The sequence below is a fragment of the Rhinatrema bivittatum genome, chromosome 2, assembly GCF_901001135.1.
Source record: "Rhinatrema bivittatum chromosome 2, aRhiBiv1.1, whole genome shotgun sequence".
In the NCBI taxonomy this organism is placed as follows: Eukaryota; Metazoa; Chordata; class Amphibia; order Gymnophiona; family Rhinatrematidae; genus Rhinatrema; species Rhinatrema bivittatum.
The window spans coordinates 178,860,524-178,881,998 of record NC_042616.1 but is presented as its reverse complement, the minus strand read 5'-3'; the positions used below and the strand labels follow the sequence as shown (position 1 = coordinate 178,881,998).

Genomic DNA, 21,475 nt, shown 5'->3' with positions numbered 1-21,475 from the left:
GCAGCAGGAGAGGCCAGCTGATCTTCCTGCTTTGGGGGAGAAAGCGGAAGCTGCGCGCGGCGCTTCCACTCCCCCCCCCCCGAACAGGAAGACCGGTTGGCCATACAGCTGCAGCAGCGCTTCCCATGTGGGCCGTGATGGCGCGCGAGGCGTGGGTTTCTCTTGTTCGCTGTCGCGGGGATGGGATCCCGCGACAGCCTTGCAGTTCCGGTGCTAGTTGGGTGGGCCTGGGTCTAAGTTGGGTGGGCACCTGCCCACCCAGGCCCACCCGTGGCTACGCCACTGTTCCTCACTCTACCCTCAGGTGAATCCCAAATCATGGAATCATAGATGTAGGCTGAGCTTGTCTGCTCCAGCCCCTGCCTTCCAGTTTCTTTCCACTTGCTGCCTGCAGAGCCTGCTCCAGTCTCACCCCTCCTCTTCTATTCCCTGTAGGCTTGCTGAGGAAGGGAAGAGATAAGGTTAAAGCAGACGCTGCAAAGCAGAAAACAATTGATTTGCTCTTTCCTCCAGGCCCTCCACTCCTGCTCCCTACAAACTTCTTGAAGGGGAGGTACTGGAGTAGTAAACAGTAGAGATGTGAATCGGAACCGGAATCGGTTCCGATTCCGGGTCCGATTCACATCGTGGTTTTTTTTTCGTCCAGCCCGATCGCAGTTTTGTTTATTGGCTGCGTCCGAGCCGATAAACAAAAAACCCACCCTGAACCTTTAAAACTAATCCCTTAGCTTCCCCCACCTTCCCGACCCCCCCAAAAACATTTTACAGGTACCTGGTGGTCCAGTGGGGGTCCCGGGAGCGATCTCCCGCTCTCGGGCCGTCGGCTGCTACTAATCAAAATGGCGCCGATGGCCTTTGCCCTTACCATGTGACAGGGTATCCGTGCCATTGGCCAGCCCCTGTCACATAGAGGGAGCACTGGATGGCCGGCGCCATCTTTAAAAATGGCGCAGGCCATCCAGTGCTCCTACCATGTGACAGGGGCCGGCCAATGGTACGGATACCCTGTCACATGGTAAGGGCAAAGGGCCATCGGCGGCATTTTGATTAGTGGCAGCCGACGGCCCGGGAGCGGGAGATCGCTCCCGGGACCCCCACTGGACCACCAGGTACCTGTAAAATGTTTTGGGGGGGTCGGGAGGGTGGGGGAAGCTAAGGGATTAGTTTTAAAGGGTCGGGGTGGGTTTAGGGGTTATTTTTGTGTGCCCGTTTTTCCTGCCCTCCCCCAAAACGATAAGAGAACCCCCCGAACAATATTGTGGGATTTTCCTATCGTTTTGGGGGAGCCCCCGATTTCTGACGATTTTGAAAATATCGACAATATTTTCAATCGTCCGAAGCCCGATTCACATCCCTAGTAAACAGAGAGGCCCACAGCTTTCTAGTGTTTCCTTGGAGACCCAGCAATTGATACACCAGTCTTCTGGTGAAATCCAGAGTGTTCCCAGGTATGCCTATTTGGGTGACTTATCATAAACAACTTAGAAGCCAAGACCAAATGTTGGAAGCTTTCCTATCATTTGTCCTCAAGACTCCAAATGGGAAGAGTTTGCTGAGTTTAAGGATGTCTACTTCAAATTTTAAATCTGCAGAGGAAGCTAAATATACTGAAGCTAAGAAAAAGGCAAAATTATGAGTAATTAGTGTCAAATGAAAGCCCCTGAAGCAAAGCATAGCTACAAAACATGCCACCATGTCGGGGTTGATGATGTTTCTGAGAAGTAAAGGGAAATACTATTTTTATTTAAACATCTTAAATGCAAAAAGGATTAAAAATAAGGACTATTGGGGCAAATGATTAGAAAATACTGTAACAGAGGAAAAATATTTAGTACTCATTAAGAAAATATTTAAAAGCTTATTTATTTCAACTTTTTAGTGCTGATTAATCTGCTGGGTTTTTATTTCTATTCAACCTTTTAAAGATATTTATTATTTTTAGATTGTATTTATTTTATATTGTATCTTATGCTGTTGGTGATGTGTTTTGTTTTATGTTTATTGTTATCTGCCCAGAAGAGATGTGCTGGGAAGTGGGTGGACTATAAATACATTTTTTTTTTCTCTGTAACATCACCAAATATATGTCCTTTTGTTTTTGAACATACTATCAGAACTCTTATCCACACTCTCATCTCTCACTTAGACTTCTGCAATCTTCTTCTCACAGGGTTCCCACTGAATCATCTCTCTACACTATAATTTATTCAAAATTAAGCTGCGTGACTTATCTTTGACCAACGTCGCTACGACACAACCTCTCTTCTCAAGTCACTTCATTGGCTATCTGTTCTCGAATACATTTCAAGCTTCTCCAACTCACCTATAAGTGCATTCATTGTGCAGCTCCTCAATATCTCTCCTCCCTTGTTTTTCCCTATACCCCTCTTTGGGGCCGATGCAATAAATCAGCGCAGAAAATGGGCGCTCGTTGTTGAGTGCCCGCTTTCCTAATGCGTGCCCAGCACCTCTCCTGGGCGCACGATAGAATATTTAAATGAGGGGTCACACTGCCAAGGAGGTGCTAGGAATAAATGTGTTCCCTTAGTGCCTCTTTGGCAACGGGTACCCAGGAGAGCTGGCCATCAGATGGCTGTCAGCAGATTAGAAAAACGGACGCCCAATTTTATGAGTGTCCGTTTTTGCAAATCTTTTCGTCCTCTGACTTAATATTGCCACAATATTAAGTCGGAGGGCTGCTCAGAAATTAATACCTGCTCTGGGCAGGCATTAATTTCCGAGCATAAAAATGTGCAGGTCAGGTGCATATTTCTTTTTGGATCTCGGGAGAATAGCTAATAGCATCATCAACATGCCTTTGAATGTATTGAGTGCTATTAGTTTTGTGTGTGTGTGTGTGGGGGGGGGGGGGGAGTTTGGATGTGTGTTTTGGATGCGATAATCCCCTTATAGAATAAGGGGTGGTGTACGAGCTTCCAAAACCCGCGTCCCACTACAGGTTAAACAGTGTACTCGGCTGAGAGCACTGTATTCCATCAGCCCCTCTGTGAATTCCACTCACTGGGAATTCTCTCTTATCTATGCCCATCTCCTCCATTGCCAACTCCAAAGTATATACAAATTACCTTGAATTCAGAAATACAGGACTTAATAACAGCAAAATCATCAGAAAAATGCAAACCTAAAAGGAAAAAATACATTATTGCTTACAGGATTCCTCATAATGGGAGAGGGCAAAAATAAAGGAGACATTGGAGTACAACCTAATCTTGCAAAAATAAATCAAAAGTAAGCCAATTAGAAGGCAATTCAACAGAGCGACCTTATGCCAAGCAGTAGTATTTAGGAAGTTGACATAAAGGGGAATTAACATTAAACACTTTAGTGTCAGGGCAAGCTCTTGCGTCCAAGAATAGTTTAGCCCTTCTTGTATTTATGCTGGAAGGAGATTGGAGACCAAGTTCTGTTTTTTTAAAGTGGTGTAATGAATCTTTGCTGAGGTGGTTTCACTCCTGTGTTAATTATGCAAGGTGTTATTTATACTGGAATCAATGGTGTTTGGGAATGAACATCAGTGTTCACTGGAAACAAATAGGACTAGCCCTAATTAGTCCTGGAGTGTTTTTCCAGTGTGAATAGAGAAGGAAATGATAGAGGATCTCTTACAGAATACTAGAGAAACTTGTCATGTTATAGAACAGGGGTCGGGAATCCATGGCTCGCGAGCCAGATATGGCTCTTTTGATGGCTGCATCTGGCTCGCAGACAAATCTAAATCAGTGTGTCACCACACTTTCCAGTCCCCCACTGACCCAGCTGCGCCCCGGTCCTCCTCCGCCCGGGCTTAAAATGCTGTCAGCCCGGGCGGAACGCGGCAGAATAGTTGGAGTCGGCGGCACCGGCATGCTCTCTTCTTCCCTCCCCCCCCCCCCCCCGCGGCCCAGAAGCGGAAGTGGTAAGCATCGAGTGCGTGCGCGGGAAGAAGAGACCACGCTAGTGTGGTCAGTGTCGGTCCCACGAAAAGAAGACTGTGCAGCGCGGCTCGGAGGAAAATAAAGAAGAGCTTCAACCGCGGCCGATGGGACTCCTCCTCCGCGAGGGCTGAAAATGAAGGAGGTTAGCGTTGGGAGGAGGCTGCTGCTGCCGCGAGTTCCCGGGGTGGGGGAGAGAGAGAGTGAATGAGCGAGCAAGCATGTGTGTTTGAGATCCTGTGTGTGTGAGTGAGAGATTGCATGTATGTGAATGATTGAGAGCCTGTATATGTGAAAGAGAGTATGTCTGTGATTGAGAGCCTGCCTGTGAGAGAGAGAGCATGAATGTAAGCTTACGATTGGGAACCTGTATGTGTAAGTTTGTGATTGAAAACCTGTTTGTGTGAAAGAGTATGTGTGTATGATTGAGAACCTTTGTGTGTGAGAGAGATCATGTGTATGTATAATTAAGAGCCTGTGTGTATAAGTGAGAGAGCATGTGTGTCTGTGTGTGACTGAGAGCTGGTTTAGGTGATGGAGCATGTGAGTATGTGATTGAGAGCCTGTGTGTAAATGAGAGAAAGAGAGGACATGTTTGTAAGCATGTGAATGAGAGTCTGTGTGTGAGAGAAAAAGACAGCATGTATTTATGTGATTGAAAGCCTGTGTATGTGTCTAAGCGTGAAAAGATAGACAGCATGTGTGTAAATGTGTAATTAAGAGCCTATATAAGTGAGAGAGAAAAAGCATGTGTATATGTGAGTGACTGAGAGCATGTGTGTATAGGTGTGTAATTGAGAGCCAGTGTGAGAGAGAGCGCTGGTATGTGACAGAGAGGAGAAAGTTCCAAGCAAACCACCCCTCCTCCTGCTAATTCAGAACAATCTCAGGACACCTGGATATCAAACGTTCCCAGGTATGCAGAGCAAAAAATTGTTTGTATCCTTATTATTTTTCATTACTGGGTCTTTGTGTCTGCTATTTTGAAATATTTTGTTGGTATCTGGAAATTTTTTATATGAGTTTTTAATTATTGGATATTCCACTCATCAGCTGTTTCGAAATATGTTCTTTTTGTTAGTACAGTTTTACTGCTGATGATTTTATATTTCTTGATTTGTTTTATAAGGATGGGTGATGTTTCTTTTTCCTTTGTTACACTGCATACAGAGACTCTGGCTTGTTGCAGTTTCCAATTCAGTTTTTTTCTGCATGCTTCTAGTTATGCGTTTTGGTCTCTTTATTCTATGTTAGGTGAGGGTCAGCACATGATTCAGGTGAGGTTTTCTGCTGGCGTGTAGTTTCTGTGTAGGACTCTATAGCAGCCTGACTTGGTCCGTTTTAGGAGATGTATTGGTGTCTTAAGTCCTGGTGTAATATTTTCAGAGACTTATTGTACTTTAAAAGTGTGATCTTACATAAAATGCACACATTTACTTGTATTTAGTTTTAAACATATTGTATGGCTCTCATGGAATTACATTTTAAAATATGTGGCGTTCATGGCTCTCTCAGCCAAAAAGGTTCCTGACCCCTGTTATAGAAGGTTACATATTAGTCAGTTGGTATAACTATGCCCCATCCTAAAAGAGACAACCACACAGTCTGAAAAGGAACAGCAAACATCTTTATTACTTCCCAAGGTGCTCTAAAACCTTTGCAGACAACTTTATTAACACAGCCTTTAATTGAGCATTATACATTGATTATACTCTATGTTACATCTTCCCCATCTTTCTATTCTGAACACTTTCACATAGTAGAAAACAAATGAGCATTTCTGATCAATTGTAGGAGCAATGTATAGAGTATAGACTCTCATATACCCGCTGAAGTGGATGGGGATTATTCTGCCCTCGCTTTTTGTTTCTAGACTATAAATTCAGTCTTATAATGGGTTTACTATTCGGCATAATTTGGTAGTCATGATTTTTGAAGATCAAAGCTTTCAGTAGGGTCCAAGGACCTTGGGTCTGGTACAATCTTCTGGACAGGTACAGGATCTACTTCATCAGTGATGGGCTGGGTATGCCATCAATTATACCTGGTCAATGTGCCATGTGAAGTCTGAAGCAAGTAAGAATACGGTGTGTCATATTTTCCTCTAACCAAGGCTATCCTATTCCAAAGCCTCTTGCCCTCTATTTTGAAGCAAATCTTGCTATGAGATCTTCATAGCAGTTTTACTGAATGACATATGTTGAAGAAAGTGTCATAACTGCAGTTAGCTTTTGTGTCATTTTGTTGCCCAACAGTGAAATGAGGCCATTGTGATGCATGTGACACCTGACGTGAAGGACGGTTTATGTTAAAAGCTTAGCATATTAACAGTTATGCTAGATGGTGTAGTGCGGTAGTTCAGAAGAGCAAGAGAGGGATTCATTTGACACAAGAACCTTTTTGCAGTGGCTACCGCTCTTTCTCTGAGGACAAGCAGGATGTAGTAGTCCTCACTAGAGATGTGCAATCGTTTATCATGAATTAGGCAATTACAAAGAAATTGCCTAATTCGTCCTGGTTCGGGGGCCCCGAAACCCGAAAAGGATTTTCACCGAACTTCGGGGAAAATCCATTTTTCGGGTTTGTATGGGGAGAGAGGCACTTTTTTTTTTTTTTTTTTTAAATTAAAAACCACCCCAAACATTAACATTAACTATAATAACACCCCCCCCATCCCGATCCCTCCCCAAGACTTACCAACATCCCTGGTGGTCCAGCGGGGTCCCGGGTGCCATTTGTCCCTCCGTGGCGTGCCCAGTGTGCTAGTGCTAGCCACACTCAAAATGGTGCCGAATAGCCTCTGAACTACTATGTCACAGGGGCTACCGGCGCCATTGGTCAGCCCCTGTCACATGGTAGGAGAACCGACCAATGGCGCCGGAAGCCCCTGTGACATAGTATGGGCAAAGGCTATCGACGCCATTTTGATTATTGGCAGCCGACGACCACATCGCTCCCGGACCCCCGCTGGACCCCCAGGGATTATTGGCAAGCTTTTTGGCCAGCTTGGGGGGGCCTCCTGACCCCCCCAAGGCTTGCCAATAATCCCTGGGGGTCCAGCGGGGGTCCGGGAGCGATGTGGTCGTCGGCTGCCAATAATCAAAATGGCGTCGATAGCCTTTGCCCATACTATGTCACAGGGGCTTTCGGCGCCATTGGTCGGTTCTCCTACCATGTGACAGGGGCTGACCAATGGCGCCGGTAGCCCCTGTGACATAGTAGTTCAGAGGCTATTCGGCACCATTTTGAGTGTGGCTAGCACTAGCACACTGGGCACGCCACGGAGGGACAAATGGCACCCGGGACCCCGCTGGACCACCAGGGATGTTGGTAAGTCTTGGGGAGGGGGAGGGGGAGGGATCGGGATGGGGGGGGGGGGTATGTAATGTATTAAAATTAATTTAAATGCGTGGGGTGGTTTTTTTTTTTAGCTTTGTTTTCCCGCGTCGTTTTTTGGCTCGGTTTTGGTTTTCCCCGTTTAGTTTTTTTTTTTTTTCAAAAAAACTAAACGATAAAAACCGAACTTTACCACGAAGTATCCGAGTCAAAAAACGACCCGGTAGCAAAACACGAAGCACATCTCTAGTCCTCACAGGTGGGTGACAATTATTACAAAACTTCTAGAAAATTTGACATGCTCTACTGAGCGTGTGTGTTTTGTTCCGTGTCATGGATGTTCTTGCTTTTCTGTCGAGCCTAAGGGTCCCAGTTTTGTTCTCTCTCACAGATAAAGAATGTTGCATGTTTTTTATTGCAGAGCTTCCTAGTTCACCTTCTTCCAGCCCTCCTAAGTTCACTAGGTAGGTTTTCTTCAGGCGAGTTAAAATTGTCTTTATTTTTTGATGTCCACTGGATGCATTGGTGCATCAGGCAGAATCGGAGTTCTCTGTAAAATCAAGTCTTTAATATTTAAATAGATGCATGGGAAGCAGAAAGCCGATTACTGTGTTTCTCCGATAATAAGACAGGTCTTATATTCTTTTTTAGCTCTGAAAAAATGGTTAGGGCTTATTTTCAGGGTTGTCTTATTTTCGGGGAAACACGGTACTATCATATGGCCGACCGGGCTGATTTTATTTCGACTGCCCCTCCCCCCCCCGAAACGATAATCGAAACCCGCCCCAACCCTTCAAATTTGATTAATTACAACGGGGTTGTGAAAAAAACCCAAACCCACCCCAACCCTTCAAATTTACTTCATTGCACCCCCCTCCCGACCCGCCCCCCCCAAAAATAAACTTGCCAAAATTCCCGGGTGGTCCAGCAGGGGTCCCGGGAGCAATCTCCCACTCTCAGACCGTCGGGTGCCAGTAATCAAAATGGCGCCGATGGCCCTTTGTCCTTTCCATGTGACAGGATATCGGTGCCGCCCATTGCTCCTACCATGTGACAGAGGCCGGCCAATGGTGCTGACAGCCTGTTACATGGAAAGGGCAAAGGGCCATCGGCGCCATTTTGATTACTGGCAGCCGACGGCCCGAGAGTAGGAGATCGCTTTCGGGACCCCCGCTGGACCACCCGGGAATTTCGGCAAGTTTGGGAGGGGGGGGCAATGAAGTAAATTTGAAGGGTTGGGGTGGGTTTGGGGTTTTGTTTTTTTTACAACCCCCCGTCTGCCCCCCCCCCCCCCGGGTTTTTGGGCCTTTCCGTAAGTCTTGGGGGGGGGGCTTATTTTCAGGTTAGGGTTTATTATCGGAGAAACACGGTAGTTCTGTAAGAGTCCTCAGTTCAGGCGTATCATGTCTATTAGGGTACAACCATGACGTTAAGATGTGCTTCATATATAGGAAGATGATTCCTAGAAGACACCATTCCTGTCTGGAGTGCACAGAGAAGCTTTTCGGGAAGTCTAAGCTAGGTGGTTTCACAGCACCGGCTCCTGGAAGTTTTGCTGCAGAAGAGGGGGTGCGGTGTTGGAGTCCTCCATCCAGTTACTAAGTCAAATTCATTCATATGATCACTATTGATATATATGATCACAGTTTATGTTACAATGTGAACCGATATGATATCCTGGATGAATGTCGGTATATAAAAATTTTAAATAAATAAATAAATATTGACAAGTGGCCCCCAAAGTGTAACCTCTTGCACAAAATCCTGTGTTCCACAAAGGATAGGCCTAAAATAACACCTTCTCTTGTTGGTTCTTGTACCAGCTGCTCCATGAAACTGTCATTTCTTTCATCTAGGAACTTCCATCCTTAGCATGTTTTAATGTGACATTTACCCAATCAATACTGGAGTAATTGAAGTCATCCATTATCACTGTGCTGCTAATTTTGTTAGCTTCCCTAATTGCTGTTAGCATTTCATTGTCTATCTATTCATTCTGGCTCCTGAAGGATTCTATAGTACATTTTGTTTCCTGCAGAACTTTTATCCTGTATGACTCTATGCCTTCTTTAGTATACATAGCCACCCCTTCGCTAATTTTATCCATCCTATCACCACCATATAATTTGTATCCTGGTATCACAGTGCCCCATTATTTAGCTTCCTTCCACCAAGTCTCTGAGATGCCAAATATATCTACCTCTTCTTCTGGTGCTATACACTTTAGCTCTCCAATCTTATTTTTAGACTAACATTTGTATACAGACATTTCAAAACAAAATTTTTGTTTGAAGTAACAACCTGCTTTTCAATTGAGAGAGAAAAATTTAGAATTTTTCAACTCTTGTCTGCTCATTACTTAACAGCACCTGGGCCACTTTGGCATTTATTGAAACCTTTCTATTGGGAACATAAGAACATGCCATACTGGGTCAGACCAAGGGTCCATAAAGCCCAGCATCCTGTTTCCAACAGTGGTCAATCCAGGCCATAAGAACCTGGCAAGTACCCAAAAACTAAGTCTATTCCATGCTACTGTTGATAGTAATAGAGGTGGCTATTTTCTAAGTCAACTTAATTAATAGCTGGTAATGGACTTCTCCTCCAAGAACTTATCCAATCCTTTTTTAAACACAGCTACAATAACTGCACTAACCACATCCTCTGGCAATAAATTCCAGAGCTTAATTGTGCATTGAGTGAAAAAGAACTTTCTCCGATTAGTTTTAAATGTGTCACATGCTAACTTCATGGAGTGGCCCCAAGTCTTTCTATTATCCGAAAGAGTAAATAACTGATTCACATTAACCCATTCTAGACCTCTCATGATTTTAAACACCTCCTCAGCCGACTCTTCTCCAAGATGAAAAGTCCTAACCTTTTTAGTCTTTCCTCATAGGGGAGCTGTTCCATTCCCTTTATCATTTTGGTCGCCCTTCTCTGTACCTTCTCCATTGCAGCTATATCTTTTTTGAGATGCGGCGACCAGAATTGTACACAGTATTCAAGGTGTGGTCTCACCATGGAGCGATACAGAGGCATTATGACATTTTCCGTTTTATTCACCATTCCCTTTCTAATAATTCCCAACATTCTGTTTGCTTTTTTTGACTGCCGCAGCACACTGAACCGATGATTTCAATGTGTTATCCACTATGACGCCTAGATCTCTTTCTTGGGTAATAGCTCCTAATATGGAACCTGTTATGGTTTTAAGGTGTTTGAGTGGATTCTTGGGTACTGTGGAGATGACCACTCCAGGGGGAGGATCCCCATGAGGAACTGCAGTACTAGGCTAGACTCTTGGCACACAGCAAGATGATACCACCCGAGATGGCAGTAGTGAGTTGATCCAGTAAAACAGTCCAGAGTCCCTCGGCAGACCCTCAATGGTAGATGGTACTGGATTGACCTGTCAGGGAGTGAAGATCGGAAGAAGCTTTAAATGTCCCGCCTTGATGTCATCAAGGAGGCGGGGTCAGGGCTTCCTCCCCGTCGTCTTTAAATCTATGCCACAGCGCACGTTTAGGAACGTCCAGGGAGCAGAGCTCAAGGCGGCGGCGGCACGACTGCGGGACCAGGCCTCCCGCCCGTGGGGCAGGCCGCGAAACACTGCGAGATGCTGGAAGGTGCCCCGCCTCACCACGGCGCGGCCCAGAAGGAGGCCAGCCGGAAGGTGAGCAAGCTCGGTTGGGTCCGAGCGGCGCAACAGAACCTACCATTGTGTAACTATAGCATGGGTTATTTGTCCCTATACGCATCACCTTGCACTTATCCACATTAAATTTCATCTGCCATTTGGATGCCCAATTTTCCAGTCTCAGAAGGTCTTCCTGCAATGTATCACAATCTGCTTGTGATTTAACTACTCTGAAGAATTTTGTATCATCTGCAAATTTGATTACCTCACTTGCTGTATATTTTTCCAGATCATTAAAAAATATATTGAAAAGTACGGGTCCCAATACAGATCCCTGAGGCACTCCACTGTCCACTCCCTTCCACTGAGAAAATTGTCCATTTAATCCTACTCTCTGTTTCCTGTCTTTTAGCCAGTTTGTAATCCACAGCAGGACATCGCCACCTATCCCATGACTTTTTACTTTTCCTAGAAGCCTCTCATGAGGAACTTTGTCAAACGCCATCTGAAAATCCAAATATACTATATCTACTGGTTCACCTTTATCTACATGTTTATTAACTCCTTCAAAAAAGTGAAGCAGATTTGTGAGGTAAGACTTGCCTTGGGTAAAGCCATGCTGACTTTGTTCCATTAAACCATGTCTTTCTATATGTTCTGTGATTTGATATTTAGAACATTTTACACTATTTTTCCTGGCACTAAAGTCAGGCTAACTGGTCTGTAGTTTCCCGTATCGTCCCTGGAGCCCTTTTTAAATATTGGGGGTTATATTAGCCACCCTCCAGTCTTCAGGTACAATGGATGATTTTAATGATAGGTTACAAATTTTTACTAATAGGTCTGAAATTTCATTTTTTAGTTCCTTCAGAACCCTGGGTGTATACCATCCGGTCCAGGTGATTTACTACTCTTCAGTTTGTCAATCAGACCTACCACATCTTCTAGGTTCACCATGATTTGGTTCAGTCCATCTGAATCATTATTCATGAAAACCTTCTCTGATACGGGTATCTCCCAAACATCCTCTTCAGTAAACACTGAAGCAAAAAAATCATTTAATCTTTCCGTGATGGCCTTATCTTCTCTAATTGCCCCTTTAATCCCTATCATCTAACTGTCCAACTGACTCCCTCACAGGCTTTCTGCTTCGAATATATTTTAAAAAGTTTTTACTGTGAGTTTTTGCCTCTATCTCCAATTTCTTTTCAAATTCTCTCTTAGCCTGTCTTATCAATGTCGTACATTTAACTTGCCAACGTGAATGCATTGTCCTATTTTCTTTCTTTCACCTCCCCTTTTAATCATGCCGGTGATCGTTTTTCCTAATTTCCCTGTGATAGTATCCTTCAAAGATATATCATGCTGAACCAAGTGCACCTGAGAGACTGTTGTCTTTCGGAGGAGTAGAGACACTGGAGATTCAGTGCTGGATACACTCTGTGAGCCTAGGGATCCTGCAACTACTGTGATGATCAATCCAGGCCTGAATACGAGGAGACCAGGATTAGTGAAGCCAGATAATAGTCACTTTGAATTCTTTATGCGGTGATATAGTTTCTATGGAACAGTTGTTAAGCAGATTGAAAATGTTTTGGGTTGTTTATTACTGCTACAAAGCAAACCCAGGTTAATGCCTAGGGAGACTCTCTGGTGAATGGCTTTGCAGATGGAACAGTAGATACCAGGCTTGCAGACTGGGAATGCAACTTTGAGTAGAGACAAAGAAATGGTGCACCATAAAATGGAAATCATGGAAAATCAGAATTGTTTTTTAAACTTACAATTCATTAAACTTTCCGAAGTCCCCTCTGATTACACCAGTGGATATGGATGAAGCGTTATCTTCAGGCGGTGTTACAGGTACCTAAGGACGCTACACCACCTATCTCCAAGGCATCTGATATTCTGGCAGGAGGGTAATTAACAGTTAATGAAAGTATTAATGTCTCTGCTGAGAGATTAGATTTGACCTGCTATTTAGAGAGCTTGCAGGTGAATGTATAAAGGCCACTCTTACGGTCACTTTTGCTTTTGAGCCAGATCATAATTAGATCCTGAGACTTTACTTTAAAAGGAGTTACGCGCATAACCGTAGTATACTATTGTAGTATTTTCAAAATCGATTTATGCATGTAAATTGTACTTATACAAGCAAATCCTAAATTCAATGGCATATATTGTAGCAATTTACCAAAGCACATTTACACGGGTAAATTGCAATTACACATGCAAATGTCTTTGAAAATCATAGTGTATTAGGCATGAGGATAAAAATTGTTCTAATGACCCAACAATTTTCTGCAAGAGCTTATCTAGACGCTCCGATGCTTAATGTTAACATTAAAGGAAATTAACTCCCTAACTACTACTGCTTGACCTCATTGCCTTTTAAATGGCTGAAAAGGTTAAACGCCAACAACTTTTTTTTCTTTGAGCTCCCCATTATGAGGAATATTGCAAGCATTTACAATATGTCCGAATGTTTGTTCTCATTTTTATGTCTATAGGAAAATGCATTAGCCATTACCCACAGAAACTGCCCCGACTAGAACCATAGCCCACCCGCGGGCACACAGGAATACATCCTGCAGTTTGTCAGTCAGGCGCCTGCTCTCTTAACGTGTGCTGATCCATCTCTCTCGGGCACCTGATTTAATATTTAAATCGGCTGCTGCGGTAAAAATGAGGCGCTAGGGAAAAATTGTGTGTCCCTAGCACCTCCTCGGCATTGGCCACCCAGTGGCTGCAGCGGTTAGGAAAATGGCCATCCGTTTTCCTAACCTGTCGCTATGCACTAGGGATGTGAATCGTTTTTTGACGATTTAAAACAATCGTCAGATATATTTTAAATCGTCAAAAATCGTTAGAGCCGCGATACAATAACAATTCCCCCGATTTATCGTCAAAAATCGTAAATCGGGGGAGGGCGGGAAAACCGGCACACTAAAACAACCCTAAAACCCACCCCGAATCTTTAAAATAAATCCTCCACCCTCCCGAACCCCCCCAAAATGTTTTAAATTACCTGGGGTCCAGTGGGGGGGGTCCCAGCACGATCTCCCACTCTCGGGCCACGGCTGCGTTAAGAGAAATGGCGCCGGTGGCCCTTTGCCCTTACCATATGACAGGGCAAAGTTAGCGCCGGCGCCATTTTGGTTCCTGTGACCCGACGTCACGAGTGCAGGAGATCGCTCCCGGACCCCCGCTGGACCCCCAGGGACTTTTGGCCAGCTTGGGGGGGCCTCCTGACCCCCACAAGACTTGCCAAAAGTCCAGCGGGGGTCCGGGAGCGACCTTCTGCACTCGGGCCGTATTGCCAATATTCAAAATAGCACCGGTGCTACCTTTGCCCACTGAGGTAAAGGTAGCCGGCGCTACCTTTGCCCAGTGAGGGCAAAGGTAGCGCCGGCGCCATTTTGAATATTGGCGCCGGCGCTACCTTTGCCCTGTCATATGGTAAGGGCAAAGGGCCACCGGCGCCATTTCTCTTAACGCAGCCGTGGCCCGAGAGTGGGAGATCGCGCCGGGACCCCCCCCCCCCACTGGACCCCAGGTAATTTAAAACATTTTGGGAAGGTGGGGGATTTCTTTTAAAGGGTCAGGTGGGTTTTAGGGTTGTTTTGGTTTGCCAGTTTTCCCGCCCTCCCCCGATAAAACGATTTTTTAACCTAAAAATCTAAGACGATCAGATTCCCCCCCCCCCTCAGCCAAAATCGATTGTTAAGACGATCGATCACACGATTGACATCCCTACTATGCACAGGTTAGGAACGCTCGTTAATTGAGCGTCCATTTTCCTAACCTGACTGCTGGCACACTTTTTTAAAAATTTGTTTACATTTTTTTTTTTTTAGGGTTCTCATTTTTTGGTTTCTCCAACTTAATATCACCAGGATATTGGAGGAACTACAGAAAAGCAGGAAATACTGCTTTTCTGTAGACTTCTGGGGCATGCATTAATTTGCGAGGGTAAAAATGGGCACAGCGGGCGCACTTTTTTGGTTTTTTTTTTTTTTACATCGTGGGGAAATAGCTAACAGCGTCATCAACATGAATTTACATGTGATGAGCACTATTAGCTATGCATACGGTTGGTCGCGCGTTTTGGACACCCCTAATCACCATTTTGCACCGTTATGCGCGCGCGCGTCCAAAAAATGCACGTCCAATCGTGTGCTGAGCCTTGCGCCGCGGCCGGAGCACGGTTTTGCATCGGCCTAAAACAACACAGCTACGGCCCTGGCTGAAAGCGCGTCTGTGTGTCTGCCTGTTTCGTGCATTCAGTCTGCAGCGAAGTGGGAAGAGCGCATGCGTAGTATCGGCGCTCGCTCCAGGAAGTGGGTTTCGTCTGTTGTTGCTTTTCCCCCGCCAGGCGCGGAAGATGGCCGAGAAGAAGCAGCCGGTAGACCTGGGCCTGCTGGAGGAGGACGACGAGTTCGAGGAGTTTCCGGCGGAGGGTGAGTGCGGGCTTGGGGCTGGGAAGGAGCCTGGCAGTGTATGAGTTTTGGAGAATGGTCCTAGCGGTGCGGGTGTCCAGCCCCAGAGCTCCGGTCTCAGAGAGGGTCCCATGGTGCAGCGCTGGGGAGCGGGAGGGCGGCGGTGTGTGTGCGCGTTCAGGCTTCCATTCAGAAATCTTCAGTCGGTTGTGTTTATTAGTTTCCTGTTTGAACGCGAGTCTTGTCCCGGACCCCGCGCCGTTCTTGGAGTGTGCCCGGCTGTCCCTGCTTTTTCCCCCCTCCGTACTCTCATTCAGTAGGGGAAATGATTAGTAAATCACGCTCTTGAGGTGAATATTTGCCTTCGCGGGATAATAGACCAATCTGAATAGTTGTTGTCATTAAGGCCAACTAGGCCCAGCAGGCCTTGCCCATTAGGGGGTCGTAAACAGTGACTCGGCAATACTTGCCCCGTAGTTTTTCCCATTTTGATGAATGCTTACTATGTGGCCCTCCGTTTGTTAAAAGAAGCACTGTCTGTAAACTCCATGCTTTCTGTTTTGATTTACATTATATTCATTTAGTGGAGGGGAGGTCTATTAATGTAGCACTTTTAAAAGCGCTTTCTGCTCGTTCACTTCATAACTATTAATTGCTGCATCTGTACTCATTCATCGGAGTCTTATATAGGTATCACAGTGGTCAGAGGTGGAAAAATATTTAGAAACCTCATGCAATATTACACTTATGCCAGTTTCCTTGAGCAAAATTTTTACTATTTTGCTGTTTTATTTAAAAGGGAAGAGAACTTTTTTTCTTTATAGAAAACTGGCACTAACCAAAATTCTTATATGCTGGGGGAACAAATAAACCTTTATTGCTTAAACTTTTTTTTTTTTAATTTGTTCTTTATCTTTTTATATATTCTTTTGCTTTTTAACTTTTTCTTTGGCAAATGTGGCTATGCACAGGTTAGGAAAATGGACACACAAAATTGAGCATCCATTTTCCTAAGCTGGGCGCCTGCAGCCGAGGAGACGCTAAGAACGCATAGTTCCCCTAGCGCCTTTTTTTTTACTGCAGCACCCAATTTAAATATTAACAGGGCCGATACAGTAAGGGGCGTGTCGAAAACGCGCATCCAACCCCCTCGAAACTTAGTTATTCCCGCGCGATACAGAAAGTAAAATGTGCAGCCAAGCCGCACATTTTACTTTCAGAAATTAGCGCCTACCCAAAGGTAGGCGTTAATTTCTGCCGGTGCTGGGGAAGTGTACAGAACGCAGTAAAAACTGCTTTTCTGTGCACCTCCAACTTAATATCATGGCGATATTAAGTCGGAGGTCCTAAAAGTTTAAAATAATTATAAAAAATTTAAAATCGGCCCGCGGCTCGCGGGTTGAAAACTGGACGCTCAATTTTGCCGGTGTCCGGTTTCTGAACCAGTGGTTGCCAGCAGGTTTGAGAACCGACGCCGGCAAAGTTGAGCGTCGGCTGTCAAACGCGCTGACAGCTGCTGTTTCCGTCAAAAAAGAGGCGCTGGGGACGCGCTAGTGTCCCTAGTGCCTCTTTTTACCGCGGGCCCTAATTTGTATAGGCCACCCTCCTGAATCGCGCACCCAGGAGAGTGGCCTGTGCGCGCGCCGGGAGAGCAGGCGTTCGCTAGCTCTCCCGCGCGTTTTTCTGAATCTGCCTGTAAATCAGGCGCCCAGGAGAGGTGGATCAAGCTGGCACGAGCGTTCATTTAACGTGCCAATATTGCATCAGCATGTTCGTGTCTATGCGAAAAATGCTTAGTGCTCCTTGCCCCAGAACCCTCCAGTTGGTGCTGACTTTTTTAAGCTTTTGGGTGACCTGGCATAGGGCAGTAGTATTGTTTTTAATCTTTTTGTTTCTTTCCCTTTACTTTTATTTCTTGTACTCCCATTCTCATTCCTTTTACCCTCCAGAGACATTTCCTTCCCAATTTCCTTCTTCCATATACACTTTTCCCCTTCAGCCTCACTTGCAGTTCCTCCCCCTTCCTTCCAGCTTCTTCTCCTCAGTCTAGCAATTGGGCCACGCAGGAGTCTAGGCACTAACAGCTTTATTTGACCTGGGTCCATTAGCATATTTTCCATTTGATTGCCAAGCTCTTGAGTTTTAGGTGCCTGGGATTTTTTCCAGCCCAGAAGCTGATAACATGGTAAAGCAGCAACAACTGAAGGGGTGGATTTTAGGTGTGGAGAACTTCAAAAGCATGGTTTTGCATATGTTCAAACTGAAGAGGAAGCAGACCTTAGCAGCTGGATCAATAGAGAAAGCAAGAGACACAAGAAAGAGGCAAGCAAGCTGATACTTTGAGCAATATGTGTAAAATGGCTGTTTTGTCTTTTTTCTAGGAAAAAAAATATATATATGTGTGTGTGTATGTATGTGTATATATATATATAATGTTATCCCTAATGCAGGAACACAGAAGTTTTGTATATATCAAATAGGTTTATTCCATCAAAATACAAAACAATATCTGGCCCTTAAAATATGCATACATTGTACAAAGACTATGTAAAGTACAAAATCCTTTATAGCAATACAACTCACAGTCTCTCTTCTTGTTGTAGAAATACATATATATGTTCTGATTCTTCTTCAGTGGCAAAAGGAATTTGCATATATTTATTTATTTTATTTATTTATTTATTTAGCATTTTTATATACCGATATTCAAGTAACAAAGTTACCAATCATTTCGGTTCACATTTTAACAATAACCATGACATGAGAATGCCTTACATAGAACAGGGTGGTCGAACTTGGATACAAAGAACTGGGTTTTACAAAGAGTAAAAGACGGAGATTTATATTATTATAAAGACAAAAAACACAATGAAATTCCACACAATCAATTAACCAAATAAACCTTCAAAACACTTCTTTTTCCATTTTCAGTGTCCAATTTCAAACAGCTTTAAGATGACAATGAACCTTCAAAATAGTCTTCTGTCCCCAACTTTAGAATAACAAAAAGCCTCCAAATTGATCTTCTGTCCCCGACATGAAGGCCTTGATGTTTCGCCATATAGCGGCTTCATCAGGGAGAAAGTAACGGTTCAAACACTACCAGAAAACATATACATATCAATTTAACCTGTTTTCTGAACTTAAAATTGGAAATGTAGTACTTCTTGGGAATAGACATAATAGTAGTCAGTCATGCCTGCACATTCACCATGGTCTAAACACAATATATATTTCTAAAAAACAAACATACAATTGAAACATTATTTTAAAAAATCTTGATGGGACTCAATAGTCAAATACTTTTTACAAATAAAACAGACCATCTCCACTCATTCCACCGAGTCCTTAACTCAAACGCACGACACCACAGGATATTCTGTTGGCGGCACTGCCTGCAAGACCTTCTTCAACGCTAGGACAATTACTCCCACAGCCAGGAACTCTAGCATCCAAAGCCATGATGTACATTTTGCAGGCATTAAGCGCGTTCTTTGAGGATCTTGAGTCCACAAAGTCCAAGCCACTGATGGAGTCTCCTCACCATTCGCCACCTACATTGCCTCCTTCTAGGCCAACTGCCCCGGCCGACTTCCCATTGCCAACTCCAGCTCTCCCACGCAACCCGGATTCTCAGATCTCCTCATACTCACCGAGATTCTCCACGGCCAAGCCTTCTGATCCACCAGAGGGCTTGACAGAGCCCTCTGGTGGATCTTTGCCACCCGAAGACATATCCTATGCGAAATTCATTGAAAAAGTGGGGAGTCTTCTAAATGTGGACACCGGAAAAATTCCAGATCCCAGAGCTGAGGTGTTAGGAATTCTAAACATTTTCGAGATGCCACCAGAACCGACAACTTTACCCCTCATTCGGTCTTAGATGGGGTATGTGGGAAACCTCCTTTTCCACCACAGCCGCATCTCGGAAAACGGACCTGAAATACAGGATGAGAAATTCTACTATATTCGACTCCGCTCAACTACCCCACAACTCCATTGTGGTTGAGTCTGCACTGGCAAGGGCAAAGCGGTCCAAACTCCACGCAAATGCACCTCATTCAGCGATGTTATCCACTAAATACAACACCATCAGTTTTATATGACACTATTTATATGAGTGTCTCCAGAAATTGCGCCCGGTTTGTCTGGCCGAGGACAACACCTTGCCACAAGTCTTCGTGGACATGGAAGAAGGTCTCCGCCACTTACTTCGATCAGTCTACAAAGCATTTGAATCCTCTGCGAGATCTTCTTCAGCCGCTATAGCAGCCAGGCGCCTTGCTTGGTTAAGAGCCAGCACAATTCATGAAGATGTTCACGACAAATTAACGGATTGATTTATTTATTTAAAATCTTTTCTATACCGTCGCTAAATTATATACCATTGCAACGGTTTACATGTTGGCACATAGATTAGGATGGGTGAATGTGTACTATTGTACATTCTAACAGGTGCCAAAAAGGTTCGGTTACATTTTATCATAAACAAAAAAGATTCGCTTGATTAGTGATGTAGGTCCTGACCAAGTGTACTTGTAAGGTACTATTTACAGGTAAAATTCTTATCCTTTAAGTTTTATTACTATGTTAGTTGTTAAAGTTAGAAAAAATATTATCCAGCACTTTTTAGGAAATAGTGCTGTTTACTGGTGCTCATTCTGCCTATTCCTGTGTATTTTCTATTTTCTGGTCTCTTTGTAAAAGGCTTGTTTGTAAAGCCATGTTTTTAAACTTTTCCTAAAGGTTTTGAGATCTCTTTATAATCTGATCTCAAGAGGCATTGTGTTCTATAGTGTAGGACCTGCCAAAGATAATGCCCTTTCTCTCACTTGGGTCAGTCTTGCTGTTTTGACTGATGGAATGGTTAAGAGTGCTTTGTTTGCTGATCGAAGGTTTCTGTGTGGGACGTGTACCCGTAGTGCTGTGTTTAGCCAGTCGGCTTTTTCGTCATGTATTAGTTTATGTATGATACATAGTGCTTTGTATTTTACTCTTTGTTCTATGGGTAGCCAGTGTAATTCTGCTAGAGTTTGTTATATGATCCCTCCTTTTTCCAGTTAGTATTCTAGCTGCTGTGTTTTGTAGTATTTGAAGTCTTAATGTTGTATTCAGGAGTCCTAGTAAAAGTGCATTTCAATAGTCAGTGCTGGAGAATACTAGTGCCTGGAGCACTGTTCTAAAGTCTGTGGGTGTTAGAAGTGGTTTTAGTTTTCTGAGGATCATGAGTTTCGCATAGCCTTCTTTTACTTTTAGCGATATGTGCTGTTTTCGATTGATTTCTGGGTCCATTATTATTCCAAGGTTCCGTACTTTTTCAGCTAGTTCTATTTTCTGGTTGTTTATTAGAATTATTGGAGTTTGGATCATTTCGATATTTTTTCGTTCTAGGTGTAGGAATTCCGTTTTTTCAATGTTAATCACAAGTTCCATACGGTTTAGCAGTTGTTTTATAATATCTAGGTACATGTTAGCTAGGTTTAACGTTTTCTCTATTGTGTATTGTATAGTCAGAGAGTTGTGTATTGACTACCTTTTCAAGGATTTTGGATACAAAAGGCAGGTTGGATATGGGCTGGTAGTTGGAGGGGTCGTTGGCGTCTAAGGTAGGTTTTTTAAGGGGGGGCTTGACGATATCAAGTTTAAGGGGGTCTGGGACTTTGCCAAATGAAAGTGAGCAGTTGATTAGGTCAACAAGTAGTTTGGCAATAGAGGAGGGTATGGAGAGGAGGGTTTAAGAGGGGATGGTGTCAGCAGTGTGGGAGGCAGGTTTCATCTTTTTTAGTATGGTTTATATCTCCAGGGTAGAGGTATTGTCAAATGAGTGAAAAGAGATTCCATTGGCTTTAGTGGGTAGTGGGTAGGGGAGAGGTGGAGGCAGGCTTGGTAGTGAATCGAAGGAGAATGTTATCAATTTTATTCTGGAAAAATTTAGCAAGTTCAGCACATTTCTCTTTTGAGTTTTCTTCATTGGAGTTGGGGAGTGGGGGCTTAGTGAGCTCGGCAACATATGAGAAAAGAACATTAGCGTTGAATTGGTATTTGTGGATTTTGGCCGCGTAGAAATCCTTTTTGGCTTGGATGGTGGCTTGCCGGTAGTTGTGCAGCGTGTGTTTGTGTATAGTCTT

The 21,475-nt window shown here is 44.1% G+C and overlaps 1 long non-coding RNA gene across 1 annotated transcript in view; it reads left to right on the top strand.

Annotated features, from left to right (window-relative positions):
* The first annotated feature begins 15,329 nt into the window (after positions 1-15,329).
* Positions 15,330-21,475, top strand: part of LOC115084279 — a 169,414-nt gene continuing 163,268 nt past the window's right edge. The window contains exon 1 of the long non-coding RNA XR_003854513.1: positions 15,330-15,368. This is a non-coding gene — a long non-coding RNA (uncharacterized LOC115084279). The remainder of the gene's footprint in view (positions 15,369-21,475) is intronic.